Source organism: Cupressus sempervirens, chromosome 2 (assembly GCF_028749045.1).
Source record: "Cupressus sempervirens isolate cs-2001-9-10 chromosome 2, ASM2874904v1, whole genome shotgun sequence".
Classification (NCBI taxonomy): Eukaryota; Viridiplantae; Streptophyta; class Pinopsida; order Cupressales; family Cupressaceae; genus Cupressus; species Cupressus sempervirens.
Window position 1 is genome coordinate 554,822,412 of NC_143119.1, and position 8,412 is coordinate 554,830,823.

The 8,412-nt window shown below is 47.9% G+C and overlaps 1 non-coding gene across 1 annotated transcript in view; it reads right to left on the reverse strand.

Moving 5' to 3' along the window:
* Positions 1 to 1,336, reverse strand: part of LOC149573677 (18S ribosomal RNA) — a 1,768-nt gene extending 432 nt beyond the window's left edge. The window contains exon 1 of the ribosomal RNA XR_016360687.1: positions 1 to 1,336. This exon is cut by the window's left edge and continues 432 nt beyond it. This is a non-coding gene — a ribosomal RNA (18S ribosomal RNA).
* Positions 1,337 to 8,412: the final 7,076 nt, after the last annotated feature.

An 8,412-nucleotide genomic window follows, 5' to 3' on the forward strand; every position in this document is an offset into this window, starting at 1 on the left:
GCCGTGAAGGGGAACCTTCGTGTAGCTAGTTAGATGGCTAAGGTCTCATTCGTTAACGGAATTAACAAGACAAATCACTCCACCAACTAAGAACGGCCATGCACCACCACCCATAGAATCAAGAAAGAGCTCTCAATCTGTCAATCCTTACTATGTCTGGACCTGGTAAGTTTCCTCGTGTTGAATCAAATTAAGCTGCAGGCTCCACTCCTGGCGGTGCCCTTCCATCAATTCCCTTAAGTTTCAGCCTTGCAACCATACTCCCCCCGGAACCGAAACACTCTGATTTCTCAGAAGGTGCTGGCGGAGTCCTTAGAGCAACATCTGCCGATCCCTGGTTGGCATCGTTTATGGTTGAGACTAGGACGGTATCTGATCATCTTTGAGCCCCCAACTTTCATTCTTGATTAATGAAAACATCCTTGGAAAATGCTTTCACAGTGGTTCGTCTTCCATAAATCCAAGAATTTCACCTCTGACAATGAAATACGAATGCCCCCGACAGTCCCTATTAATCATTACTCCGGTCCTGAAGGCCAACGGAATAGGACCAGACTCCTATCGCGTTATTCCATGCTAATGTATTTAGAGCGTAGGCTTGCTTTGAGCACTCTAATTTTTTCAAAGTAACGACGCTGGAACCGCGACCCAGCCAATTAAGGCCACAACATGCCACAGGTAGAAGGGAGCTATTTAAGGCCACTACGTGCTTTTTAACTACAACAACTTAAATATACGCTATTGGAGCTGGAATTACTACGGCTGCTGGCACCAGACTTTCCCTCCAATGGATCCTCATTAAGGGATTTAGATTGTACTCATTCCAATTACCAAACTCGATGAGCCCCATATTGTTATTTATTATCACTACCTCCCCGTGTAAGGATTGGGTAATTTGCGCGCCTGCTGCCTTCCTTGGATGTGGTAGCCATTTCTCAGGCTCCCTCTCTAGAATCGAACCCTAATTCTCCGTCACCCATCACCACCATGGTAGGCCTCTATCCTACCATCAAAAGTTGATAGGGCAAAAATTTGAATGAAGCATCACCAGCACAAAGGCCGTGCGATCCGTTGAGTTATCATGAATCACCGGAATAGTGGGTGAGCCTGTGCTAGCCTTTTATCTAATAAATGCATCCCTTCTGAGAGTCAGGATTTGGTGCACGTATTAGCTCTAGAATTACTACGGTTATTTGAGTAGCAAAGTACCATCAAAGAAACTATAACTGATTTAATGAGCCATCCGCAGTTTCACAGTCTGAAATAGTTCATACTTAGACATGCATGGCTTAATCTCTGAGACAAGCATATGACTACTGGCAGGATCGACCAGGTAGCTTCTAACAACGAGGGGGACCCCCAAGGCCTGCTACAGCCAAGGGATGCCCGCCGCGATGGGAAACCGAAATTTGCATTCACTCCGTCATGCATCCAAACATAATCTCCCGCACAAGCAACAAGAATGACGTTCATAGCACATGCAGGACTCGCAATGCTCAAAGATTTCACACAAGAGGAATGTGTCCCATCGTCGACCGGAGAGGGCCGAATAGGGAGCCTCGATTCACAGGCTCCTGGGAAGAACATCTCGTAGGGAACCCTTTACCCTTAAACTCGCTGTCGCCACTACTTAGAAAGAAGCCTCGAGTCTGTATGAGATGCACTGCGCACGTAGCCACCTCAATTGTAAGGCCACTTAGAGACATCCATTTCCCAGGCATATGCCTCCTACACGCCTGTTGAGGTGCACTCACACAAAAAAAATCCTTCTCAATCACAACAAATGTTTTCCCACGACGAAGAGCTAGTTGCCGAAGTGCCAACAGAGACCGCCGTGCTGAAGGGTGAAGGGCCGTGCGAGTTGAAAACATGGCTGGTTATGTGATTGGCGAGGGCATCACTGTGCACGCGACCACCTCAATTATAAGGCTGCTCAAGGGCATTGTGTATAACACCCCATCCACACATTTATAGGTGATGAGAGCCCGCCCGCATAAATGGACATGTCTAACCTCTGGCAAATTTCTCCTTTCCCAGCATAGCCTCGCTAACTGTTCCCCGTGACACGTGATCTGCCAGTGCAAGTACAAAAAAGTTCCTATGGGTGAACACTCACACTAGCGTTGTCAAAAAAGCTTCAATCTCATGCACATGCACATATCGAAGAACTGCACAGCGAGGGAACCCACCCGCGAGCACCCACATCTCGACAAAAAGCATTCGTACGATTTCTTCCCCTAGACAGACACGTTGGTCCTGCACTTGTCGGAGCATTGCAAAGACGAGTGCTCTGGTTTGAAGGATCCTGAGAAGAACATCTTGTATGAAACCCATTCCAACAAAATGCTCAAATCACAAATGCTCGCAGCAGAGTCATAATGCAAAGATGTGCACTACGCACGCGACCGAGTAAGGACACTCAGAGACATCCATTTCCTAGGCATATGCCCCCTACATGCTTTTTGGTGCACCCCGTACAAACGGCCATACTTTGACAAGCCCTCCCAGAATTTCACATCTAAAGAGAGATGAAATGCCTTGGGCTTTTTGTCCACACAATGCAAACACCAAACGCTCTCTTTAGGGGGGAGCTGAAGAAGAGTATCTCCCGCAGAACCAATGAGCCACAGCCATTCGGATCGCACAGGGCAGGGCAGGGCATGGAGAGTTTCTGCATCCAAAAAAAAATTATCGGTAATACTCTATGCTTCTACTGGCCTGGACCACAAAGGCTATCACGATAGTGCCATGCACTTCTGTAGGATGAGACAATGAAGAGGCGAGCACGCACCAAGAATGCACTAGCGAATAAATTATGCGGCAACCAAACCTTTCGCCAGCTCCCCTCTCAATCCCAAGGCTCTACCAATCAGCAAAAACTTAGGGTGGAGAGTGGACCCTTGATGAAATTAGGGACGTCGAGCAATGCACCCGTGCAACCATCTCTTTCCTTCTTGCCATCCGGGAAGGATAAAAATGCAATGATAGAAAGTGCCAATGAGATGGAGCCCTTGGCTAAAAGATACAACTCCATGCACACTCAGCAACAAGCGCATCTTAGAATCGAACACCAAATGTGCAGTGTGTTGCAAGCCGTGCAGACACCTACATATAGGGTATATCCAACAAAATAAAGTGACAAGTACTTCCCACCAGCTCCACCATTGCAATTACCGAATGGGATATACTCACCGCCACAGATTAATGACCATCATTACCATCTCGGAATAGATACAAGCAAATCGAGCTTCATCCGATCAACTGGATGAATTTCACCTTGAAGGGGCCCAATCCAAAAGTTTCGAAGGTCACCTCCTGGAACTCTCAAGAACAAGGCCCATCTTACATGCAAACTCTGCTACTGCGCAAACACAGGTTGCAATTAAAGAGAAATTGCAAGGTCGTCACAATGGGCCGAGGCCAATGCTCCGACTAAGTCAATTTTCCCTTGCAATTACCATGCCGCTGTTCACAGAGAGATCTCCCCATTCACTTGTGATGCGACATAAAATCCATGTGCTAGACGTGAGCTCGCCCTTGAAAGGGCCACTTTCCAAGGCATCCCCCGAAGACACATTGGAACGACAACCACTGTCAACCCATTCCCAATGTTGTGCCGGTCGAGTTGGCACAGAGGCGACCTTGGGGAGCTCCCGTGTAGCAATCGAGATGTGCTTTCCTACCCATCTCTCACAAAGACCAATGTTAACTGTGAACAAATTTGGAATCCAAGGCCTCGCATCCATTGATATCGTCGAGGCACTGGGTCTATATACAAAGGCCATGGAGAGGTTTCAAGAAGAGAAGCCCCCCCTGCTCGCTTGCACAAACATTCCAAATTCTAGACACAAGCACCCACCCTTAGCACCGCTCTTCAGATCACCGTAATGACACATTGGAATGACAACCGCTATCGAGCAACTCCCGAAATTGTGGCGATGGAGTGAGAGAGAAGAGCAGCTTTGGGGAGAGGTGCATAGCAAACGGGCTGCTCCTTCATTTCACTCTTATATACAGATCCGATGTCACTGATTTCATTTGGAATCTAGGGTGCATTCATCCTTGCCCACATGAGCAATGGCTCTTCTGATCGAATGGCCATGGGGAGCTTCTGATAACAAAGGCTCCCTTGTCACTCGTGATGTGCAGCCCAACTGCAAGATGATGGCTCACCCTTCAGATCGCTGCCTAGGCAACCACCACAATGGCACCATTGGAACGACAACCGCTGCCGAACCATTCCAAAAATTTTGCGCAAAAGAAGTTGTTGCAAAGAGAACGAATCCAGGGAGAGAGCAGTCGCATAGCAAAATCAGGATGGCTTCACGGCCCTTCCAATAGAAATGATGCTGGTGCCAATATTCAAAATCCGAATAACGTGTCTTTCTCGAACACCAGCACCGATTCTATTGAGGAGGGTCACCAAGAGCTTTTGTTATCAAAGCCTCCCATTGTAGCCGCGATAGGCACGCAAAAAATTTTGCTAGACCGCCAAGCACCCACCTCATGGCTAGAGACAAGGGCTTGCCATTAAGATCAACTTCGAAATCGCAGAATAGACGCACTGTAGAATGGCAACTGCTACCAAGTCTCTTCCGTAATTGCATCGGTCGAGTGATCGAAGAAGGTGATCTAAGAGAGGGTCCAAGCATAGGCATTCATTGGGGGATTCATGCCGATGGCATAAATTTATGCAATACCTGAGCAACACCAGACAGAGGTGCTAGATGAGGGCTCCCATTTTAGATCGTGTTTTAAAATCACCAAGATGACGCGGTGAGGGCTGGCAACCACTGCCAAACCCTTTTCCAAAATCGGGCCAGCTGAGTGACAAGAAAACATGATCTCAAGGAGAGTCCAGGAATAGCACCCTCGAGGGTGGGCTTCATGCCCCTCTAATTGATTCAACGTCGGCGTCCACCGTTTCAAAATCTGACATATCCATCCGCCCTGGCAGTGGCATTGAATCAATGAGGGGGGCATGGGAGAGGCTCGCGGAAACCACCTCTCCCATTGTAACCATGATAGGCATGCAAAAAATCTTGCCAGAGCGCCAAAGCACCCACCCTTATGGCTATAGACAAGGGCTCACCATTAGATCAACTTCGAAATCGCAGAACAGACGCGGTGTAGAATGGGAATCGCTGCCAAGTCTCTTCCATAATTGCATTGGTCGAGTGATCAAAGAAGGTGATCTAAGAGAGGGTCCACGCAAAGGCATTCGTTGGGGGATTCACACCGATCGCATAAATTTATGCAACACCCAAGCAACACCGGACAGAGGTGCTAGACGAGGGCTCCCATTTTAGATCAAGTTTTAAAATCTCCAAGTAGACGCGGTGAGGGCTGGCAACCGCTGCCAAACCTTTTTCCAAAATTGCGCCAGTTGAGTGACAAGAAAAAATGATCTAAAGGAGAGTCCAGGTATAGCACCCACAAGGGTGGGCTTCATGCCCCTCTAATTGATTCAACGTCGGCGTCCACCGTTTCAAAATCTGACATATCCATCCGCCCTGACAGCGGTGTTGAATCAATGAGGGGGGCACTGGAGAGGCTCACGGCAACCACCACTCCCATTGTAGCCATGATAGGCACGCAAAAAATTTTGCTAGAGCGCCAAGCACCCACCTCATGGCTATAGACAAGGGCTCACCATTAGATCAACTTCAAAATCACAGAACAGACGGGGTATAGAATGGCAACCGCTGCCAAGTCTCTTCCTTAATTGCGTCGCTTGAGTGATCGAAGAAGGTGATCTAAGAGAGGGTCCAATCGTAGGCATTCATTGGGGGATTCACGCCGATGGCATAAATTTATGCAATACTCGAGCAACACCGGACGGAGGTGCTAGACGAGGGCTCCCATTTTAGATCAAGTTTAAAAATCACCAAGTAGACACGGTGAGGGCTGGTAACCACTGCCAAACCTTTTTCCAAAATTGCACCAGCTGAGTGACAAAAAAACATGATCTAAAGGAGAGTCCAGGTATAGCACCCACGAGGGTGGGCTTCATGCCCCTCTAATTGATTCAACGTCAGCGTCCACCATTTCAAAATCTGACATATCCATCTGAACTGACAGCGGCATTGAATCAATGAGGGGGGCATGGGAGAGGCTTGTGGCAACCACCTCTCCCATTGTAGCCGTGATAGGGCATGCAAAAAATTTTTCTATAGCGCCAAGCACCAACCTCATGGCTAAAGACAAGGGCTCGCCATTAGATCAACTTCGGAATTGCAAAACAGACGCGGTGTAGAATGGCAACCGCTGCCAAGTCTCTTTCATAATTGCATCGGTCGATTGATCGAAGAAGGTGATCTAAGAGAGGGTCCAAGCGTTAGGCATTTGTTGGGGGATTCACGCCGATGGCATAAATTTATTCAATACCCGAGCAACATCGGACGGAGGTGCTAGACGAGGGCTCCGATTTTAGATCGAGCTTTAAAATCACCAAGTAGATGCAGTGAGGGATGGCAACCGTTGCCAAACCTTTTTCCAAAATTGCGCCAGCTGAGTGACAAGAAAAAATGATCTAAAGGAGAGTCCAGGAATAGCACCCTCGAGGGTGGGCTTCATGCCCCTCTAATTGATTCAACGTCGGCGTCCACCGTTTCAAAATCCGACATATCCATCTGCCCTGACAGCGGCATTGAATCAATGAGGGGGGCATGAGAGAGGCTCGCGGCAACCACCTCTCCCATTGTAGCCATGATAGGCACGCAAAAAAATTTTCTAGAGTGCCAAGCACCCACCTCATGGCTATAGACAAGGGCTCGCCATTAGGATCAACTTCGAAATCGCAGAACAGACGTGGTGTAGAATGGCAACCGCTGGTAAGTCTCCTCCGTAATTGCGTCAGTCGAGTGATCAAAGAAGGTGATCTAAGAGAGGGTCCAAGCATAAGCCTTCATTGGGGGATTTGTGCCGATGGCATAAATTTATGCAATACCCGAGCAACACCGGACGGAGGTGCTAGACGAGGGCTCCTGTTTTAGATAAAGTTTTAAAATCACCAAGTAGACGTGGTGAGGGCTGGCAACCGCTGCCAAACCTTTTTCTGAAATTGCACCAACTGAGTGACAAGAAAACATGATCTAAAGGAGCGTCCAAGAATAGCACCCTCGAGGGTGGGCTTCATGCCCCTCTAATTGATTAAACGTCGACGTCCATCATTTCAAAATCTGACATATCCATCCGCCTTGACAGCGGCGTTGAATCAATGAGGGGGGCATGGGAGAGGCTCGTGGAAACCACCTCTCCCATTGTAGCTGCGATAGGCATGCAAAAATTTTTGCTAGAGCGCCAAGCACCCATCTCATGGCTAGAGACAAGGGCTTGCCATTAGATCAACTTCGAAATCGCAGAATAGACGCGGTGTAGAATGGCAACCGTTACCAAGTCTCTTCCGTAGTTGCTTCAGTCGAGTGATCGAAGAAGTTGATCTAAGAGAGGTTCCAAGCATAGGCATCCATTGGGGGATTCGCGCTAATGGCATAAATTTATGCAATACCCAAGCAACACCAGACGGAGGTGCTAGACGAGAGCTCCTGTTTTAGATCGAGTTTTAAAATCACCGAGTAGACGCGGTGACGGCTAGCAACTGCTGCCAAACCTTTTTCCAAAATTGCGCCAGCTGAGTGACAAGAAAACATGATCTAAAGGAGAGTCGAGGAATAGCACATCGAGGGTGGGCTTCATGCCCCTCTAATTGATTCAACGTCGGCATCCATCGTTTCAAAATCTGACATATCCATCCGCCTTGACACCGGTGTTGAATCAATGAGAGGGGCACAGGAGAGGCTCATGGCAACCACCTCTCCTATATAATCTATTAGTGGGAGGCTCACTCTCCATTAGAAATTTGTGAACACACCAACAACTACCTTAAAAATCCAAATCCTTGAAAATTCTGACCAAACATCCATTCACGACCCAATTTTTTATGAGGTTGGCGGAGGAGCAAAAGATTGTCATGGAGCCAATTTTTTGTGAGTTCATGGAGCCAAGGGACTGAAATGGTCATCGAGCTCATTCGATCAACTAGATGAATTTCACCTTGAAGGGGGCCCAATCCAAAAGTTCTAGAGGTCATCTCCTGGAACTCTCGAGAACAAGGCCCATCTTACATGCAAACTCTGCTATTGTGCAAACATAAGTTGCAATTAAAGAGAAATTGCGAGGCCGTCACAATGGCCCGAGGCCAATGCTCTGACTAAGTCAATTTTCTCTTGCAATCACCATGCCACCATTCACAGAGAGATCTCCCCATTCACTTGTGATGTGATGCACAATCCAAGTGCTAGACATGAGCTTTCCCTTGAAAGAAAGACCACTTTCTAAGACATCCCTCGATGACACATTGGAACGACAACTGCTGTCAAACCATTCCCAATGTTGTGCCGATCGAGTTGG